The following is a 23682-nucleotide window of genomic DNA, read 5'->3' on the forward strand; positions in this document are numbered from 1 at the left end:
CCTCTCCCTCTCTCTCTCTCTCTCTCTCTCTCTCTCTCTCTCTGTCTGTTTCTTCCCCCTCTCTTGTCTTTTGCTGCTCTAAAAATGTTGCTTTTATCTTTCCACACTGTAATTATAAAGCCTCAGTGTGTATTTCCTTTCCTTCATCCTACTTAAACTTCATTAAATGCCTTCAATGTTTATTGTTACATCCTTCAGCATACATGGGAAACCTTGGAAATTATTTTTTCAAATAATCTCTGTGTTTTGCTCTCTCTCCTCCTTGAATTCCCATGATGAATACATTCATCTGCTTGATGGTGGTCCACAGGTTTCTTTAGCTTTATTCATTTTTCTTCAATCTTTTTTTTCTGTTCCTCATATTTGATAATTTCCATAATTATATCTTCAAGTTGCCTGATTATTCCTTTTGCTTGCTCAAACCTACTTTTGCATCCCTCTAGTGAACTTTTCAGCTCCAGAATTTCATTTTCATTTTCTATCTCTTTGTTGGTATTTCCATTTTGCTCATATACCTTGATTATCACCACATCTTCCTTCAATTTCTGAACATCTTTAAGAATGTTATTTTAAAGTATTGGTCTAGCAGATCTTCTAGGTCTTTTTTAAGGATAATCTTTTTTGAAGGGCAATTTTTGTTTTTCCTTTCAGTGGACAATACCTTGCAATTTTTTTTAATATGCTATGTGGTTTCTTTCTTGAAAACTGAACATTCGAATCTAATAATGTAGTAATTCTGGAAAGCACATTCTCCTTCCCTAAGATTTGTTATTTTTTTGTCTTCTTGTTTGCACATATATGTGTGTGTCTGTGAGGGGGGGAAGTATTATTGTTGTACTCTGTCTCTGCACTGAAGATAAGCCTGAAGTATGAGCTTAAGACAGTTTTGATTCTGTGCCTTCCCCCAGCATATGTGGGGACCTAATTTCTTGCATGGATGTGGTTACTTTTGAATATCCTACTTTTTAATGTTTGCTCTTAAAAGGGGGGAAAAGTTGGAAGGTGCTATCTTTTACACACCCTGAAGTTGCTTTAGCCTGAGAAGGAGGTTGAAACAATGGGAAGAGGTATAACAATATTGGCCACCCCCCACTTCATCTGCACTTTTGTGATCAGAAGTTTTAGTCAGTGACCAAAATAGAGACTCCCAAAACCTCTGTGATGGTATCCTATTGACCCTCTTTGACTCTGACAATCGCATGAATGCTGTCCCAGGAACTTCCACATGGCTGCCTCCGATGAGCCTGGCATGGGGTTGAGTAGCTACAACTGTGTTAAGGAGTGAAATTGACCAAAACTAATCTCAACTCATTGCCCAAGCCTTCCTTTGCAGTTGACAGCCTTCAATAGATCCCATACTCCCAAAATAGGTTATATCAGGCACATTCTGTAAATGTAATTGTTGTCTAAGGAGAGAATTCTCTGGTGCTTCTTATTTCATCATCTTGCCATTGACTCTCTGTCAGCTCTTGGGATTACAAAGATTAACGTTATTACATATATAAATGACTACAAAAAATATGTGGCTATAAAATATATGATTATCAAAAGATCTTACTATGAATGAGATTTTACAGTTACACTGGGGTAACCCCAAATCACCTTCTCTTGCTTGATGCTCAATGCAGACATCATTAATCTATCTCAACTGAATTTTACATAGAGCTACTAAATGGCTGTGGAATCATTCTCAATACATTGCATAAACCGTCCACTACCACATCCGCCTAACTTTTCATCCTAACTCGGATTTATTTAAGTTAAACACTTAAAGTTTTTGAGTACTTTAAAATCACAAAACAGACATGAGGATACAAAGAACTTATTCCTTGTACTTTCTGTCCAGGTAGGATTTCCACTTTAGTTTTTTGTTTGTTTGTTTGCTTGTTTTTTCACTTTTTAGCAGATCCTAACTTCGAGATCTGCCAATTTTTAATGATGGTCAGGAGATGTTTAAACTCTTAATCCAACATGACCTCTACTCACCCCAAATACTTGCTTGCTAGGTGGTAGCAAAGTTGCTACTGAACAACATTTTATGAAGGCAGTGAAATTTCATGAATCCTGTCTCCTATTTTTCTATGGTATGTCAGAATCATCAGAATCAACTCAAATTATTGCTTTTTAAATCTTTTATTCTCCATACTAAGAAGGGGAAAATACAGGTTTTCTGTATGCTAGATTAATATCATGTTGCATTTCTGTACTAATTACTTACATACAATAACCTGTTAACTTCTCTATTCTTTCCTTTAACTGAGATAGGAAAGATTTTAAAAAATTGCTTTCAATGTTAACTTAATGTCATGCTGTGTGTCTATAGCCATAATGTGTGTGTTATAACCTAGTGATTTCACTATACTTTCATTCAACTCATTATTGAAAATAAAAAAATCTTGTTTGAGAAGTGAAGTATTTCCTTAAGATGTTAGATGCAAATGAGCAGCTGCTTCAGTGCCAGTTACCTCCCCTGAGATTTGAAAGAGTCTATCCTCAAGGTAAAGGGGATATAAAAAGAGGTGAGGAAGTTATTGTTTTTTGGCATGAAGAATCAAAGCCAAGGTTTAGCATGCCAGTTTTATCTGCAACTTCTCCTAATGTCAGTGACTGGGGACCAGTTTGTGGGCACTGAGACTCCAGTCTAAAAAGAGGCATGTGGGGGCATCTATCTTCACTTATAGCTTAAAAAAAGTAGAATATTCAATGAATTTTGTTAAATTCCAAAGAATTTACAATCATTTATTTCCTTCCATCTTTTCCATAATACCACAAAAAAAGTGTTTTAACTTAATTACTTTTCAGGAGGTGAGACTGAGGTTCAGATATATCAAGCAATTGTTCTAGATTCCTATGATTAATTAGAGGCTGAAAATTATATCACTGTGAAAAAAAGAGATACAAGAGGATATAAGAAAATGGAAAGACATCCCTTCCTCCTGGGTAGGAAGAATCAACATAGTTAAAATGGACATACTTACAAAACTTCTATACAGATTCAATGCAATTGCAATTGAAATCCCAACAGTATATTTCACAGAACTAGAGAAAACAACCCAAAAATTCATTTGGAACCAGAAGAGACCTAGAATAGCAAAAAACATTCTAGGCAACAGAGACATGGCAGTGGGTATCACAATCACCAACCTGAAACTATACTACAAAGCCAATGTGATAAAAACATCATGATACTGGCAAAAAAAACTGGATAAAGAAGTTGTGGTTTTTCTATAAAATGGAATATTACTCAGCCATAAAGAGCGAGAGAATAGATTCATTCATAGGAAAATGGATACATATTGAAGATATACTCCTAAGTGAAATAAATAAGTCCCACATGTGTAAATGCCAAATAGTTTCCCTGGTGTGAATATTCTGCAACAATGCATAAGATTCTAATAAGATTACTGACATTTAGAAATGGGAGGAATGGAGCTAAAGGTGTAGGGAAGGTGTGATACGTAGGGGAAGAACAAAAAGGGAAAAGAAAAAAATGTGAGAGAATGAAAAGATGAAAATAAAGTGTTTGTAGATGGGGAGGAGAGGAGGGGGTGAAGGGAGGGCAGAGGTAAGGGGAAAAAAATGAGAATCAAGACTTGCCATGTAAAGGTACATGATCCCAACAATGAATGTAACTGTACTGTATCCCTAAATGTACCAATAAACTCAATAAAAAAAGAAAAAAAAATGGACCCAAGGATCAATGGAATAGATTAGAAAATGCAGAAACTACACCAGACATAGTCAGCTGCCTCACCTTTAACAAAGGAGCCATCCATCCCCCCTGGAGGAAAGATAGCCTCTCCAGTAAATAGTGTTGGAAAAACTGGCTTTCAACTTGCTAAAGATTAAAACTAGATCCCTATCTTTCACCATGCACTAAACTAAAATCCAAGTGGATTAAAGATCTGATTATCAAAACAGAAACACTAAACTTACTGGAAAGTAAGTTAGGTAGAACTCTCATTGGCATATGAGAAGACTTTATGAACAAATCCTCAGCAGCATGAGAATTTAAACAAAGAATCAGCAATTGGGATCTCATTGTATTAAAAATGGTTTGCAGTGCAAGAGAAATCACCAACAAAGCTAAGAGACAACCTACAATATGGGAAAAATTTGTACCAGCTACTCCTTAGATAAAGGAAGACTATCTAGAATATGTAAAGAATTCAGAAAAATCACACTCCCCTAAATACAAAGACCCACTTCAAAAATTGGGCATCTGAAATGAGCAGACAATTCTCAGACAAAGAAGTAAAAGCATCAAATAAGTATATGAAATAATGTTCCACATCACTGGTCATTTGAGAGATGCAGATGAAAACAACACTGATGAGGATCAGCTTCATATTTGGATGAGTCAGGAGCACTGCACCCATCTCTAATGAGAAAACTCTGAGGCCTATTAGGGCTGGAGTTATCTGCCCCCTCAGGTGTGTAGAGATCTGACCTTAGACAGATAAATTGTTCCTCTCAAAAACCTCTAAAGTCCTAACTTCATTCGCCTCAGCTCCTAAAACATACAGTCCAAAAATTACCATTTAGTCAATAGCAATGGACAAATATCCCAACTCCACCCTGGCTCCACCCCCACCCTACCCTATATAAGTCTGTACATTTCCTCAACAAAATGGAAGCTTTCCAGAAACCTCCTTGGAGGCTGCATGGTGATTCCACTCCTTGCCCTCCCAGTCTGGGTCCTTGAAACTTGTTCTGCAAGTGGGCTTGCAGACGAAAACAACACACTGAGATTCCATCTTACCCCAGAAAGAATGGCTGCTTTAAAAAAATCAACCAATAACAAATGCTGGTGGGGCTGTGAGGAGAAAGTCATCCTTCTCCATTGTTGGTGGGAGTGTAGACTGGTGCAACCCTGTGGAAATCAATATGGAGCTATCCCAAAGAACTAGATTAGAGGTTCTATTTGACCCAGCTATCCCTGTGCTGGGTGTCTTCCCAAAAGAATTAAAGGAATCATACCACAGAAATATATACACATCCATGTTTATAGTGGCACAGTTTGTAATAGATAAAACTTGCAAACAACACAAATGCCCATCAGTTGGAGACTGGATAAAGAAGATGTCATTTTTCTATAAAATGGAGTATTACTCAGCCATAAAGAATCAAGAGAAATAGACTGGCAAATGGAATAAGAAGCAAAATCCAACAATATGTTGTATACAAGAAACACACCTAGAGCAAAAATAAGCCCATAGACTGAAAGTGAAAGGATGGAAAACAATTCTCCATGCGACAGAAGCTCAGAAAAAAGAAGGTGCAGCAATCTTATTTGCAGACAAAGTAAATTTCAAACCAAAACTGATTCTAGTATTATTGATGTAGGACGGTACTGTATCATACCTCTGTGAATGTAAAATATCTTGTACCTGCTTTATGATACATAGTAGTGACCATGCTTTATCAGAGCTATATTTAATGATATTACTCTAGAATGCTCTCTTTCCAGATGATGATTAAGATTCTAATAAAAAAATGGTGCCAGGTACCGCAACAGCAACAGAACTTTGCTGTTTCCTGGATATTATTCTTTTCTTTGTTTTTTCTTTTAATGCAATGTGCTGAATGTCTATAATTTTTTTCAGATGACTGCAGAACCTGGAAAAGCTGTTGCTGCTATTGATGCATAACATACTGCTATTATTAATTTTTAATTTTTTTCCATTTGTACAGGGGTAGCACACTGTATTAAATTTGTGAGGTCATATCTACATGGGTTTGATTACAGAAAATAATAAAGTATTCTCTAAATAATGAAAAAAGAATAAGATAAGACTACAAGATCAAGAAGCAATTTAAATATGTTCAGGGACCATTTTCATCTTCAGAATTAAGGATTATTTTAATCTTACATCATTGCCTTTTCTCTTTTACTTTCCTTTTTAGTTTTATTTTAGGATTCCCTATTTTAATATTCATACAGAGATTTCTTTAACTGAAATACTAAATAGTTTCTCTGGTGTGAAAAACTATAATAGTACACAGGATCCTAATGAGATAATTAATAATGTGAAACAGGAAGTAAAGGGCTAAAGGTGTAGGGAAAGTGGGAAGGGTGGGGGAAAGGTAATAAGGGAGAGGAAAAAAATATGAGAAACTGAAAAAATGGAAATAAAGTGTTTGTAAATGGGGAGGAGGGGGGGTGAAGGGAGGGCAGGGACAAGGAGAAAAAATGAGAATCAAGACCTATTATGTAAAGGTACAGGATCCCAATAATGAATGTAACTGTATTGTATACCTAGACTGTACCAATAAACTCAATAAAAAGAAAAAAAAAGAATGAGAAACTAGAAAGGCTTATAGTTAAATGGATGCACATTGAGGCTATACCCTTAAGTGAAATAAATAGGACACACGAGTAAATATCAAATAGTTTCTCTGGTGTGAAAAATTAAAAGTGTAAATAAGGTTCAAATTGTATAATTGACAATGTGAAATAGGAAGAGAGTGGCTAAAGGGGAAGTAGAAAGGGAGAGGAAAGGAAATAAGGGAAAATAAAAAAATGTGAAAAAAGAAAGAAGTGGAAACAAAGTCTTTGTAAATAGGGAAGGGTGAAAGAGTGAAGGGAGGGCAGGTATGGGGAAAAATAAGAACCAAGACATATCATGTAGGTACAGGATCCCTATGATAAATGTAACTGTATTGTTTGTTTTAAATGTACCAATAACCTTAATGGTGAAAAAATAAAAATAAATAAATAAATAGAGTCTGTTTTTGAATCAAAATTAGGTTTGGAGCACACATAAACCTTAGTTTAACTAAAATTTTTCTTGCATCCTGTTGTCCTTTTAATCTCTGTCAATACCCACCTTCAAACATTTACTCTGGACTAATCTGGGGTTAGAATAGTATCCCCACATTATTTTCCTATTTATTTTCATAGCCTAACTATAGATTATAATGTCAAATACAGGAACCTTTTGCCCAGTTGCCTACAGTCTGTGTGCCTTTGTCTGTTTTATGTTGTTATTACATATCACAGGTTGAGAAATTGATAAAGAACAGAATTTTACTTAGCCTGGAGTTTTGGGGGCTGGGAATTATTTATTGATTTATTGATTTATTGATTTATTGATTTATTTTTGTACCAGGGATCGAACTCAGGTCTTTGGGCTTGCAAGGCAGGTGGTGGTGCCGCTGAGCTAAATCCCTGGCCCTGGGTGCTGGGAATTTCAAAAGCATAATGCCAGCAGATGATGGGTATATCCTAAGAGCAGCATAGTACGTCAGAAGCTATCACATGGTGAGACAAAGCTGGTGCACGACCTTGGGTCTGCCTTTCTTATAAAGCCATTAGGCAGCCATTAGGTGTGTGGTGGCACACACCTATAATCCCAGTCCATTGGGAGGCTGAAGCAGCAAGATCTGAAGGACCAGCCCAGTCAGGGCAACTTAGTGAGTTAGTGAGATTCTGTCTCAAAACAAAACAAAATATTTTTAAAGCTGGGCTATAGCTCAGTGAGAAGGTGTTGAGTTCAAACACCAGTCCTGCAAAAAAGAAAACAAAAGTCCCTTAGGTCATTACGGGAGTCCCACTTTCATGACTTCTAAGCTTCATTGCTTCCCACAGGTTTCACCTCCAGCTATCATTACCATATGATTGTGAATTAATTTTAAGGGGAAACGTTCAAACCAAAGCAGCATCCATCCCAGGGAAATCAGAGCTTTAGACATCTGATGTCTCACAGGCTTAGACAGTCAGGGAGAGGGATATCCTCCAATTCTCTTAAACCAACTTGAAAAAAGCAGTCATAGGTCCAGTTACATTATCTAGTCTCCCCTAGTATTTCCAGTTACTTATTTCAATGGCCAGCGCTGTCTTGCTTCCAGAAAAAAGAAAGGTAACCCAAGGTCTGCATGGAAAACCCAAGGCATTATTAGGGATCTGCTGGAATATGAAGTGCAAGGAACGAGGTATCCTAAACAGACATGTAGTAGTATAGTGTAACTCTTGAGCACAGTGGAAAAGCAAGTCTTCGCTTCAGCTGCTTTCAGTGCATTTGAAAGTCTTTACATCACACCCCTCTTCCAGGCCTTTCTAAGGTCCCAAACACAAGGGCAAATGTGGCACAAATCATCTGTATGGTTGCTAAATAAGGTATTTCCATTATCCAGGAGAGGGCAAAGCAGGAAATTATATAAATGAAAGTTGAACGGAAGTGCTGACACGTCTAAGAAATGGCACCTTGGTTACATTTTGATGATGGTCCAAGGTTTCTCTAAGCCCTACTTCTGCAAAATGTATTATTGCAATCAGTGTTTTTGGTTTAATGCTCAGACACAGTAAACAAAACACAAAACAAATAAAAAAAATGACAAGCAGCTGGCTAGTACCATCTAGTGGTAGCTAAGGAACAATAACATGTCTAATGACCTTTTCGAAAGGGGGAGATTGAAACCTGATTTTCTTTCCAACTGGAGAGGCTCATGATGGTACTTCATGCAGGTGTGAGCTTCACTTTTCTCTGTGAGAGATGAAAAGCAGATCCACACCTGGGTACTTGCCATAGAGAAAAGAGTCAAGAGATGAAGTTCATTTTACAGCCCGGAAATGGGCACACAGATTTGTACAAAGAGCTCATTTTCTGTTTAACCATCTACTTAGGTGGTGCTAATTTCTGTGGAGGGGCTAAAGGTTTCCTGAATGCCAGGTGTTCCATATTCAAGCCTTGTCATTTACATTCCAACCTAGATAAAATTCTGGCCATGGAAATTGGTTTCGGAGACTTCATTATTTCCAGGACAGAATTTCAGAACAGCAAATACTTGTATTACATTTCTTCAAAGGTTTTAGCTAATGCAGCTTCATTCCACCCCAAAGATAATCATAATTATTGTATGTTGAGTAATCCCATTAGGTATATGGGCCAGTGTAACCCTCAAAACCACGGAGGCAGGCATTCCTTATCTCACTCACTTCTGAGGGTAGTCACAGTTTGTAAAGTATAAGTTTCATTTTTTTTTTTCACTAGGAGACAGGAGGCAAAAGTATCCTTCAGAAAATTCTCAGACAGAGAATCAAATAAAGTCTTTGTTGTGCCTGTGGAACTTGAGGAAAAAGTAGGGCATGCTAAGATTGAAATGATCTCCAAGTAGCAGAATGGAGCAGAAAGCAAAAGAAAATCAGGGCTGGCAGTATAAAGCTGAGCATGAGCAGCATAGAAAAATATTTTTACTAGGAATTGGAAGAACTCAGACATATTTCACAGAAACATCATGTGGGGATTGTTGGTTGAGGTAAATATCACTCAGAGAAAGTCAGTATTTAATGAAGACACCCTGAATGTACTTTTATGAAGTTGTAAGTGGTATGTTCAAAGGTCTCCGAATTTGTAGATCTAAATTTAATTTTATTGAGTCACATGGTCATATGTTTTCTCTCATTGGTGAGCCATAGCCTTAAAGAAAAGCTATGTTGATATGACCAAAACTACTAAATCACAATAAATTTAGGGTTTGCACTAGGTCCAGAAACTGATTTAAATTGCTCTGGAGTTGAATTATGAATAAAATATAGGGAAGTAAGGAGGGAGAGGAAGATTGAAGCTGGAGGAAAAGAAATGTATTTTTATGCCCTGGCTCGTATCATCACATCATAAGACTATAATCTAATTTAGAATCATAAATAGTTATATGAGTCAATTTTGAACTTTTGAGTTCTAGAACTAAGTTTTTGCACTAGAAAAATAATCACCATATGTGCCTGAGTTTTTCTTCAAATAATTTCTTTTAGAGAAGAAGTTTGCTATTATAAGGTGCACTTTCAATTACTTTATTTTGAACAACAAAAGCAATTTGGGGGAAACAATTTGCCTGCAAAGATAATCTGAAAAAATTTCAGAGTTACTTAATTGATTTTTTAAAAGGATAAAATTTTAAAATAGTTGAAATTATAATAGTTTAGCTGTACCATTATATATAAGACCATATGATTTCAAGAACTGAATGTAAGGAAGCTTTAAAAAGTTTTAAAAATCACTTTTAAGAGCAATACTGTAGATGATTATATTGAATAGCTTCCACATTAATACCTATAAGACAAATGAAAAAAACTTCCTAAAAATTATATTAATTAATTCTTTTAGCTTAAGATGTGTTCTCTCTCTCTCTCTCTCTCTCTCTCTCTCTCTCTCTCTCTCTCTCTCTCTTTCTTTATTTCTGGTGTTTGGATACAAGGTCTTGCTATGTATTTTAGGTTGACATTGAACTCACTATATAGCTCAGTCTGGCCTTGGACTCAAGATGATCCTCATGCCTCAGCTTCCTAATGCTGGAATTACAGTCGTGCACCACCACACCTGGCAAGATAAGATTTTCATTAATAGAACCAACACAAATTGAAAAGAACCATTTTTTAATCAATAGAATCAGAAAAGAGAGTAAAGCAATATTGAAGACAATAAAGACAAATTGTATATTAAATAAAACTGTTTCAAATGCAATGTAAATTAATATACATTTGTGCTTTTAAGTAAATAGGTGAAGATAAGTGAATGAATTAAATATTAGTATATGTTTGCTTGTTAATACTGATAATGCTTATAATTCAATTGGACAAAATGTTTTTACTGTGGTGGAAATATGGAGAGGGGCATTCATTTTTGAGGTAAAATAGAAGAAATTTAAAAATAAGCAGAAAGGAGACAAGGAAATTGATTTAAAATCCCCAGCCCAAGAAAACTGATATTTTAAAAGTGCACTTACAAAAAAAAAGTACTTACAAAAGTTACTCAAGCTTTAAAAAAACTCATTCAAAAAATTCCTAAAGATATTAAAGACACAATAAGTAAGTAAGTAAGTAAGTTATTGGGTAGTTTCCTGCCATAGCCCATGTGGCTGAAGTGTTCATGGAGTGAAAAATGACAGTGAGAAATTAAGAAAGAAGACAAAGAGATTAATAAGGTATAGGGGCCAGGTGGGGCTCTTGACTCCTGATGGGAGGAAAAGACCACCAAGCCAAGGACCACACATTTATTTATAGTGGTAGGGGTTAAAGGGGCTGGTCTGTATCCAGAGCCAGGAGAGTAGCTAAGGTCCGCAGGACATCATTCTTGGTTTCCTGGCAAATGGGTAGGAAGGAAGACAGTCTCTTCTTGGCCAGGCCTTGCACCATCACACCCTCTTGTCACCTGTTTTCTTCTCTTGGGTCCCTGCCTCATCCAGGGGAGGAGGTGAGTTAGGCCTGGCCATAGTGATCTACAACACATCACTTCCAGCAGTTTCCTTCTAAAAGTGGCTCATCAAATAAATGTGCCTGGATTTTGTCATGCTCACATCTCCTTTTGGAGTTGGATTCCAGGTTCTTCTTGCCTTGAACAAATAATTGAACAAAATGAGCAGATGATGGGGATAAAGTTTATTTTAAAAAGTAAAAGTGAAGATTGAGGAAGAAACTGGCTGAGTAAAAGAGGAAAAAGTAAGACAAAAGACACCCTAGAGGACACAGGTAGGCTATCATAAGGAAAGCCACAATATCGCAAGCTCTTCACAGTGTTCAAATCTCAAGGAAACCTTCAAGAACTTCTGTATATGGGTCCTGAGTGGTGGTCCTGGGATCCCACACCTCTCTGCCCAGCCATTCTAAGCTGGGCCCTATCTCCTATCTCATTTCCCCCTGAGATATAAATCCTCTTAATTCTATATGGTCTGCTGAAGGAGTGCAGGTCTCTCTCTTACATAGCTTGTCAAGCTGGAAGGTGCTGTAGACCTTACCTGCTGGGGATTATGTGCTCTCTAACTACCTTCGGGTGCGGTGGTTCATTGGCTGGGTTAAAAACTGTAAAACCTGTCAGGAAAAAAATGAGAAAATAATTACTGACCATTGAGGTGCCTATTTGACAGGAAAGACTTCATTATTAGCTCCAGTATGAGGATCAGTTTAGATATCTAGGCTTCCTGTAGCAGCATTTACCAGGAGCCTTGGTTTTTGAAGAAAAATCTCAACTTTTCTACAGGCTCACAAGAGTAGCATTCTCCATTTAGGTGATTTTTTTTTTCTCATTGAGTTTATTGAGTACATTTTAGGTATATGGTACAGTTACATTCATCAATGGTGATCTTGTTCTTTAGGCAGTTCAAATAGGACTGACTTCACTCTAGAAAGATACATCCAATTATATATCTGCACCAGTCTTACAGAGTGGGTGTTGCAAGGATCATTAAGAAAGGGCCCTTCCATTTTGGCTTTAGTTGGACAGTGGGTGTCCCCTCTCTCCAAGTTTTTATGAGCACTTTGTCTCTAGGATGGACAGTATGTGGTCACTCTGGGATAGGAGCTGGCAGGACTCTGTTCCCATATATTTGGATAGCCTATTATACTTGGCCCAGATTAATGAGATATTGTAAGAGTTTCATCATCTCTGGGTCTACTATCATATCAGAGGGTAGAAATGGCCTCCTATATAATATCTCAAAAGGGTACAAACCTAGCCCAGCTTTGGACATATTTTAAACCCTCATGAGTGCCACTGGAAGCAAGGGGAACCAAGACTCAGGCATCTTTGGGCAAAACTTTTATCCCCAGAGTTTGCTCTAAGGTCTAGTTTGTTCTCTGTACCTCTCCAGAAGACTGAAGCCACCAAGAGGAATGGAGATGATACTTTATTCCTAAAGTCTTTGACACCCCTGAGTTATTTGTGAGGGAAAGAAGGTCTATTATCACTCTGGAGAGTCTGGAGTAGTTCAAATCTGAGATGATTTCTTTCAGAAGTATTTTAACCTGCATAGCTTTTTCTGAATGGATAGAAAAGGTTTCATTCCATCCTGTGAAGGTATCCATGAAGACCAATATTTGTTTAAATCCTCCACATGATGGCATATGGATAAAGTCTAATTGCCAGTCTTCCCAGGATATGCCTCCCTCCTCTGTACAGGTTCTAATAAAGGAGGTGCTTTGGGCTTGCCTGGGTTTTTGTAGGCACAGAGTGGGAAAGCTTTGCAGACCTGTCAGATGGTTGGTGATTGTCATACTCCTGTAAAAATTCAAGTGACTATTTCCAGTATAGTATCTCTTCCCATATGGAAGGGATTATGAAATGTTTTTCATAGCCTCCCACTGTGTCCCTTGAGGAAAGATGTTTGTTTTCTAAATACCACCAGAGTCTCTTTTTAATTTCCCCTTGTCCTGAGACTCATTTATCACCCCAGTGAGTATACACTGTTTTTAATGTTTCCTCAGTAACTGGAGAAACCAGGGCAGGATATCATGAAGAAAGCCATAATAGCAAGCTCTTCTTGGCATCTGTGTCCTTGTTAGACTGTCCCAATCTCAAGAAAACCCAGGAGAACTTCTACATACAGATCCTGTGAGGTGGTGCTGAGATCTCACTCCTCAGGCTGATGTCAAATCTAGGTCATCCCATTGAAAACCTGCTGAGGTTCTCGAGAGAAGTCCATGTGCAGGGCTTTGGAAACTGTTCTGAGCATGTGTTTTAGGACCTTGCATTTAATCGGTCTCACCTGCTTTCCCAGCCAGCTTTGCCACACCCTAACCTCGTATATCATTACAGCCTAGCCTGCTTTATCCAGGGTGTTCTTTTTTCTTGGTTTTTCCTCTTCTACTTTACCTAAGCTTACTCTGCAGCGCCAGTTTTCCCCTCACTCTTCACCTTTACTTTTTAAAATAAACTTTGTCAGTGCTTTTTGCTTGTTTCGTTTAACTTTTGTTTGAGATGAGAAGAACTTGGAATCCAACTCCAAAGGAGAGGTGAGCAACCCAAAATTCAGTATTGTTTATTCAGAAAGCCATTTTTAGAAGAAGCTACCTGATAACATTTTGGCATCCAGTGATGAAAATCAAAAGCCAGGAGGTTCTAATAACATTACCACCAAAATACAGTGGCGGTTCATGTGAGCCAACTTCTTGCCAAATGATTTCATGCAGTTTCTAAGCCTATTTATTGGTGCCCCCACTTAATTCCAGTGTCACACCCTTAATCCCAGCATCACACCAATAGAGAAAGAGCTATTTACAAGCAGAGGTAAATGGAGACCAGGTTAATTTCCAAAAAAGAATAGCAAAGAAACATTGAGATGTTTATCAGATCCTTCACACACTCAATATACAACAGTGTGACAAGGTCAGGGCAGCCTGAATAGAACAGACACTCAAATGGAGGAAGAATGGAAGATGTACACCCACCCCTGGGGCTCGTCAGTCCCCTGAGTAGATGCTGCACCAGATCTCTAATGTGAGAGTAGAGAATGATATGTCTGATTAGGCCCCACATCACTCTTGTTTTCTTTCACTCAGTGCTGCCCTCTGTAAGGTTTTTCTTTTTGCATTATCCCTCATGTGTATTGTTGACATATGTCTGCATTAGGTGCTGCTGTGTTTTCTCAGCCCACTCCCTGCTTATTGACTTTTGAGGATTAAAGGGTCATTTTAAGTTTCAAAAAAAATAAAAAACTCTCTTTTAGTCTAGACTAGTAATTTGTTTACTGTATGACTCTCTTAAAAATGGAAATTCTTATCTGTCAGTCAATTTCACACACCAAGAGCCACAGTCACAGCCCCCCAGATCCCAAAGTCTCTTAATTTTCACATCATCTATACATCTTCACTTTCTTTTTTTGCTTTTTTGGTACGAGGGATTGAACTCGGGTCTTTGCGCTTGCAAGGCATGTCACCGAACCACTGAGCTAAATCCCCGGTCCATGTCTTCACTTTCTTGCCCTGGTGGGCTATGACCCTTTCCTGTTTGTGAGCTCACTGCCACTATGTGAGTCTGACAGGCATAGGTAGAAAAGCCACCATTAGATTTTTTCTCCAAGTGGTCAACAGTTTTAAAGAATTGTTGAATAGTCACATTAATTTGATTACCCTCAAGTGCTTCAATTGTTCCAGAGACTTTCAAGATGCATTTCAAGACAAATCCTTAATCTGATGTGGATATGAAGCTAGGTTTTGTGGGCCATTTTTGCTCAATGTCCAATGTCTATCATCCTTTTTATCTTTTAATCTTTTAAATGCCCAAATTCTCTGAATATCTGAGCTTTCTTTTTTTATATTATGTGTGCAAATTATCCATTGCTTTTTTTGGGCTCATTTTTTTTCCTTTAGGGTACCATATTGAATACACTTACCTACAACCACCATACATCACTGCTTTTCATTCTCTTCTCATGTTGATAAAAGCTCATGTTTGTGATCTGCCTGGGAAGCTAGTTTAGCTTAGTTTTCCAAATTTTTTTTATTCTATAACATGGATTATTTGTAGGCTTCAATACCAGTTTCCTCTCCACTATTCTCCAGCCCATCGACTGATGCACATATTTTAGTTTTCTTTATTATGGAACCACACTACCTTTAGCAACAATATTTATATGTGCCAGAATATGCCAGGTTCTGCTGGGAAAACCAGCCACAAACCCCCCAGAATACCACGTGGCTTTAAAAACCCAGTAGAAATGCATCACTTCTGCAAAGTCCACTGCAGGTCTAGACAAGACTCTAGAATAAGTGTTTTCCATACAATGATGCAGTGATATAGATGACCTCAATCTTATTATTTAGGCTTTTATAATCAAGCCAAAATTTAATGGAATGGAGACTTGAGAACTAGCAATAAAACTTTTATATAAAAGGTGACATATTATGTTTACAAATTTAATTGGCTAAAGCAAGTCAGATGGCCAGTGCTCAACTATAATGAATCAGAGTATATAGTCTCCCCACATTCCCAACAGTAGAGAAGAATTGTTTGATGGTAAATAGTAGTAATGCTTACTGTTATCTGTTTTGGATTCTATACGTATATATAAATATATATATACTTTATATATTATACCCATATATATATTACATATGTAATATATATTTTATCACCCATCTATGAGGTATAAACAATCTAAAATGAAAATTGTCTATATCTGTATCTTCAGCTTTAAAAACAGCTTATATCCCCAGTACAAAAAAAAAATAGTCCTTATAATTAATAGAGGTATTTTATGGAAAAATGCTAATTTGTCCTCAAATTTATTTTAACTATCTTTCCCTTAGGATTCCCAGCCTTAAGTACATTAACTTCTTCTCTTTCTAAACCTAGGTCAGGTCTCACCTTCTTGAGGCAAAATAGTAGTTACGATATCTCACAATCACTGGACATTTATGTACTAAGCAGCCATTATACATTATTTAATTTACTCACCACTATAATAAATCCAAGAAGTTTATGTTGATATAATCATTTGCATACAGCGGAAATGAAGCTTCCACTTAATCAGCTAGTCCAAATTCTTAAAGTTAGCATATAATTGGGTGGGAATCATCAGTATACAAAGTATATTGTCTTGGACACCATTCTGACATTGACTCACAGATTTTATATCTTATATCATAATCATAAGATGTTATATCTGCCTACTTTCTACCCATCTATGTCTCCATCTATAATCACCTCACACACAAACATTTTTTAGTCAATCCCTACCAAGGAGTAAGGTTTATTTTGTAGGTATTGAACACCTTTTGTTGACAAATACTTGTTGAATTCAAAGTTTAAAGAGTAATGCATTATTGAGTTCAATTAAGATTCTGCAACAAATTTTAGCATTAGTTTCTTATACTAGTTTTCTATTGCTGTGAAAAGAATTCTCATATATGTCATGCTTTAAAACAGCCTATTTATTATTTCCCAGTTTCTGTGGGGCAAGAGTAGAAGATAATTCAACTGAGTCCTCTGCTCAGAGTCTCACAGCATTATAGTCAAGGTGTCATCCTGCCTGAAATTCAGGGTTTTCTTTCAAGTGGTTGTTAGTAGAACACAGGTGCTTGTGGTTGTAGGACTGAGGGCCCAATTCCTTGTTGTCTGTCAGTTATGGCCAACTTTTAGGTTCTGGAAGCTTCCACACTTTTTTGTTATGTGACCCTTTGTAGCTCTCACAACACAGCAGCAAGACAATACTCTCATTTATTGCCGCTGAGCCTTAGTTGAAGTAACACAGAAATGAGAGTGACTATTCCACCACTTTTACTATATTCAATTCACTAGAAGAATCAAGTTACAGGTTTTCCAGATTCAACTGAAGGGGTTGTACAAGGTCTGGATTCAGGGTTTGAAATCCCTCTAAACCATCCTTAATAGATGTGACGTCTTTTCTAATTTAATAGTTGAAAAAGGGTACCTCATTGTTGCTTTAATTTGATTTCCAAGACTGCTGAGACTAAACATTTCCTTCACTGATGTTGGTAATTTGTATTTTTCTTTTTTTAGTTTCTGGTTGATTTCTTTGCACTGATCATTAATCATTATGGTGTCAAACATTTATCACCTTTAAATGATCCAATTTCGGTATTGCTCATAACCTTTACATTGTACTTTATTTTACTTTCCTTCACAAAATCAATTTTTGCACATCATTTCACAGCACAAATAACTTGAGCTTGAAAAATAGAAACTGAATATACATCAAAGGCCATTCCAAAGACATTTTTTAATTATAAAATACTTCAACTCACAAGTGACAGCTCACTTATTTTAAATAAAACTCAATATTATGTAATTTCAGTATGCTGGAAGTATTTAAGATACATCCAATGCTATGGCAGTAAGATTTAATCTATATTAGAAAATTTCATTAAAAATGTATTCAAAAAGCAACATCATTTTTATATTTTTAAATAATTTTTTTCAATATGTCATACATTTATTATACCATTTTGGCATAAATAGATAATTTACTATGGTATTAAGCCTGAAAGTGATCATATGCATTTAAAAATTGCTGAGGCAAAAAATCAGGAGTAAAGTGTATACCATGAAAAGCTGACAGAGTCCTATTATCTTGAGGACAGAAGTAGTGTAAGAAGGAGTGCTACATTTTCAGCAGGTGAATTTCCCTTTTGTTTCTTTGATTTATAAACCTGCAAAGTACATCTGTGGAGAGCACCAGACTTAGAGGAAGAGATGAAAGGTAGCAGGTAGTGCTTAGTGGAGTTTGCTTTCAAAGCCCTTTTTGCTTTTTCTTTTCCTTGGAAATGGGTTATAGAACCTAATTTACAAATTTATGAACCTGTGTGGGAGATGAGGAAATTAAGGGTTAGTCTGTACTTTATTAATCACACTCCTATCTGCCTCCAGCTGAATTTATACCAACAGTTTCTTTCATTTTCTAGTTTTTTGGATTGCATTTTACATTAGCTCAGCATATCTTCTTTTTATAATATTTTTAGATACAAGGGATGCCATTTATTGGTAAGATAAAATTATTTTAAATGTGAAAATGCTATGCCTATCCATGATGAGGTTACATTCCAATTCAGCACAGAGATAAATGGAATCACAGACCTCAGCAATTAATATACCCAAAAGGAAAGCAGGGAGAATATATTGTACTCACTTTTGGAAATTAAGAAATCTGCCAAGAGTAGATAAGATCCAAATTGTATAACTGACAATGTGAAATAGGAAGAAAAGGGCTAAAGGTGTAGGGGAAGTGGGAAGGGTAGAGGAAAGGAAATAAAGGAAAAGAAAAAATATGAGAAAAGAAAAAATGGAAACAAAGTCTTTTTAAATAGGTGAGGGTTGAGGGGGTGAAGGGAGGGCAGGGGAATGGGGAAAAAATGAGAAGCAAGACCTGTCATGTGAAGGTACAAGATCCCAATGATGAATATAACTGTACTGTATACCTAAAAAGTACTAATAAACAATGGGAGAGAGAGAGAGAGAGAGAGAGATCTACCAAGCACATCAAACAAGGAGAATACCTTGCAAACAGGAAGAAGCAACCACAATTTAAAGTGCATCTCTTAAATGTGATATGTATATAGATGAAAATGTCCTGTGAGGTCACTTTCAGGACTTGTATGTATGCCCACAGCATCCCATACTAAAATAATTTTTAAAAATCTGTGTATATAAAAGAGAAATAAAATGTTTATGGTGATGTTTGCCTAACAGCACCCTTCATTTGTATGACTGAACACCTTATCAGTGGCTGCTTCCTTGTAGGGGCTCATCCTGAATTCTCTAACTTGCTCTCTCTCTCTCTCTCTCTCTCTCTCTCTCAACAAGGCCTTGCCCCTCCTCTCACAGCTACAGTATTCCCTTCAAGTCACACTGGAGAATGGTCTCAGTATAACTACAATTAAGAAAATTAATTAAGACCTGTTTAAAACCAGACAGAATTGGGCCAATCCTAAAAAATAAAAATTACTCCAGAGAAAAGAGGATATAAAATAATGGTTAAAAAGCAGAATAAAACCAAAGATTGGTATCAAAATTTCTTTTTAGAAGGGAGGGCAGGGGTAAGGGGAAACAATGAGAACCAAGACCTGTCATGTAGAGGTACAAGATCCCAACAATGAATGTAACTGTACTGTATCCCTAAAATGTACCAATAAACTCAATTAAAGCTGAAAAAATATTTTTTTTATTTTGGACCACATCCCCTATTCTCTCCCCATGTATAAAGCAGAAATGTGGTGTCTTTTCCCTTAGCCCTACAGACTGGTCCTCTAGCAGGAATGAGGTGACTAATCTCATGGACAGTGTTCACTGGAATATGTAACATATTTTATTTAGGAAAAATAAGTCTCATTTCTTCACGGATATATTTTTGACTTAATACTGAAAAGCTTTTAAAATGTACTTCTAAAAGTATGTCTTTTGTTTTCTATGAACTCTCAGCCTATAGAAAAACTATAAAGATTTTTCTTCTATTTATTTATAGGCATTTCACAGTTTTAGCCTTTTGGACTAATTATATAATCTACACTGAATTCATTTTCATAAGGGATGCAAAGTAAAAACACATCATTGGTTTTCCCCCACAAAACATATATTATTTGTTATGCTATCATTTATTGAAAAAAAACTTTCTCTCATGGAGTTGCCTTGGTGTCATTATTAAAACTCTGTAAATCATGTACAAGTTTCATTGTTCATTATTGGTTATTAATACTAATACATTAATATTAATATTAATACATTATTAATATTAACAAGTGATTTCAGATAATTTTAATTAATCAGTATTATTTTGTTATTTGTTTAAAAATAACATTTTACATGTTTGAAAATCTGAAGTGTTGGCAGATATATGATCTATTTACTCTTAAAATCTGTCATCCATACAAGTGTGGGTCTCTTCCTGAACTCATTTTTATTTCGTTGATGTATATGTTTAATCTCATTTCATCACTACTATAAATTTCTGCTGTTTGATTCTAATAAAGAAGGTAAAAATAAACAATAGATCAGGAGAAAATATTCACAATGTAAACATGTGACAAAGGACATGTATTCAAATGTGTGAAAAGCTCACAACTCAGTAATGAGAAATAATCTAATAAAAATGGAGACAATTTTAACAGAAATGCTAGAAGATATGCAAGTGATTGAGAATATGAAAATATGTCAAGCATTAGTTATTAGGAAATGAAGAATATTAAAGTGAAATATCACTATACACCCAGTAGAATGGACTAAATTTTGAAAGCTTGTAATGCCAATGGTTGGCAAAAACATATGTTTGATTTTGAATATTGATCTTCATTAAATTTATTCTCAATGAACATATAGGGTGCTCTGGAGTAGAGACCAATTCGTTTTATTCTTAACATAATATGTAGAGCAGTCATCACTACATAGTTGCTATACTGTAGCAATGCTAGGGAAGCCATATGAAAAAAGATTCCCTATTCAAGTGGCTCCATCTTCATTGGCAAGGGATTTTCTCTAAAAGAGATTTTCTGTTTTTGTATACAAAAGAAAATGGAAACTGTCTCTTCTTCCCTTCCCATAAAGAAGGAGTAAAACCTTATTCCCTCTTGGAGATTAGATGGCCAAAAAAAAAAAAAAATCCTTCATTCTTCAACTTTTAAAAATATAGCTACATTTCTTTGTAGACTGGATAAGCCCCTTTGTGTCCAGCTTTTATGAACTAGAGATATCTCTAAGGTCATAGGTTTCATTTTATCTTAAGTATAAGTGTTGTTTAAATATTAGATAGGGGACTATGATACAGAGGTGGTTGTAATGGCTAGGTGCCTACGGAAACAAGGTGAAACTTAACTAAGACTATAAAAGAACATGAAATTGGAAACTCATCCACAGGCAAATAGCTGGAGATATTTTCTTGAACTTCCCACTAGTATAGTCCAAAATAGGCTATTGCTAAACCAATCAAATACTTACTCTGCTTTCACATTCACCTTGAAAAATGACCTTTGTCATAGGCCTTTCAACAAAGCCCCCAGACCACATCTGCTCACATCCAGAGTTAGAGACATCTTTTTGGAGTTCTTTCACTGCATATACCTTTGTAAATTAAATTCCCAAGGTTTATTCTTACTTCAGAATCTCATGTTGTTAATCCCAATTTGGCAGAACCACAAAAATATTTTATTTTCAGTATGTAATGTAAAACAGTAATTCCCAACACTGTGATGTATTTCTGATGGGAATGTAAAATGATATAATTACTGTACTTTGGAAAGGATTTCAGAAGTTTTTTAATTTTTAAGTTAAATACACAATTATCAGAAGTCCTAGAAATTCCACACCTTAGTATTTAGTTAAGAGGAATGAATACATATCTACACAAAGAGTTATACACAAAAACCAGTCATTTTATTACAGAAAGAAACTAGCAACAACTTAAATGTGTAGCAACAAGAGAGGGGATGCATAAGCAGGTAAGGCAGTATAATTAAAAACTACTCAGTGGTGAAGAGTCATGAACTCTCATGCTCTCAGCATGCATGAATAGATCTCATAAGTATTTCATCTACAGGAAGAAAGCAGAATCAGAAGAGTGCATTTGGTATGGGCCCCATTGACATGAAATTTTAGAAAAGGTAAAATTAGCTTATACAAACAGAAAGGTCAGTGGTTTATAGGGACAGGGTAGGAGTGCTTAAGGCATAGGAGTTTGGAAAATCAATGGGGTTGGTACAAATGTCCTACATCTTAATGGTGCTGATGGTTACATTTGTTAGTGAGTGCTTACATTTATCACAATTCATGGAATTCCTTTTGCATATTTTTTTTCTTTCTATTCTTTCCTTTCCTCCACCCTCTCTCCTTACTTCCCCTTTCTCTTTGGACCTTTTCTTCTTATTTCACATATCTATTATACATTTTGGTCCTCACATTAAAAGGAACACCTCATGTAATTCTGTGTACATGGAAAATGTGTGCATTTTATTGCTTAAAAATTCTTTTTCAATAAAATTGATAAATAAATGATTTATCCTGGTTTTTTACATAGACTTGTAGAATAATGTGATGTGATTTTTTTTTAAATAAACACTGAGCCACATAGATACCAAAATCAATTTTATGAATTTGTATTTAATGGACGGGAGTATCATGGTGTATTATATAAAAGGTAGATAATGAAAAGTTAAGATACAAAGTATGTTTCAATTGCCAAATACTACTAGATATCAGAGATTTTGAGTCTTAGGTTTAAATGAAAAAAGGAATGGGCAGGGACTTATATCACTCATATTGGGTAGATAATGAACTCTATTACTAGTTAGAATTTCAAAAACTACATATAAATATTGCTGGTAAGGAGGAAAAACTGTTGAGTCTTAGTGCTTTTTTTGGGGGGGTACTATTCAGAGTATAGTATTGGAGCCCTTGACATTAGTAATAATATGGTGAAGGATTAAGTGGCAAATCCCATCATGAATAAAGACAGGCCAGTATGAGTTTGTATGACATTGTCACATTAATGCCAGATGTATTTATTATGTATTGCAAACATATACTAATAATAATTAGACAGAAAGAGAAAAAACTTTAAGACATAAATAAAAAGTGTTCAACATACTGTAGCAACTCAAAAAAGCAAGTAGACATCATAATTTCAAGCCACCATAGTTGCAAACAGTTTAATCTTTGAAATTCACATTTCCTCCAGAGAATTTATGATGAAAAAAGAAGGCTTCTTTTTTCTCTTCTCTTCTCTTCTTCTTCTTCCTCTTCTCTGCCTCTGCTCTCTGCTCTCTCTCTCTCTTCTCTCTCTCTCTCCTCCCAGCCCTTGAATAAAATCTCCAGTCGGACCTCTCGGTGTGTGTGTGGCCTAGTTGTTGAACGTCACTATTCCCTTTCACTGTATCTCCTACAAAGTTGATGATTAAACCCAGTTTTATGATAATAACTCAATAAATTTGTATGCAGATGCTTACTGGTATTTTAGACTTTAAAACATACTATTTCTATGGGAAAATTATTTCCATACAATGCTTTCTGGTGTTATCAGATCTGAAGAAATAGTACTAGGAAAAAGATTTCCACTTTAAAAAGAATTACATTGAGTTCCTGTCTCACACAACATACAAAAATGAATGCAAAATCAAGCAAAGGTCTAAATATGAGTTAATGTTTGTTTATGATGTGAGGTTAGGGCCCACAATATAGGGCATGAGTTCTCTTTTTGCTTGATGAAAACATTCTAAATTGTGACAAAAGCAAAGTTTTGTGACTACACCAAAAATCACTGAATTGTACACTTTAAATGAGTAAATTTTATATTAAATTTCAAAGGTAATATTCCATTTTATAGAAAAACCCATCTTCTTTATCCAGTTTCCAATGGATGGGTAAATGGGCTGTTTCCAAGATTTAGCTATTACAAACTATGCCACTATAAATATGGGTGCACATACTTCTCTGTGATATGATTCCATAAAGAATGAGAAAATAGATT

Source organism: Fukomys damarensis, unplaced genomic scaffold (assembly GCF_012274545.1).
Source record: "Fukomys damarensis isolate Sample0158 unplaced genomic scaffold, DMR_v1.0_HiC HiC_scaffold_38, whole genome shotgun sequence".
Lineage (NCBI taxonomy): Eukaryota > Metazoa > Chordata > Mammalia > Rodentia > Bathyergidae > Fukomys > Fukomys damarensis.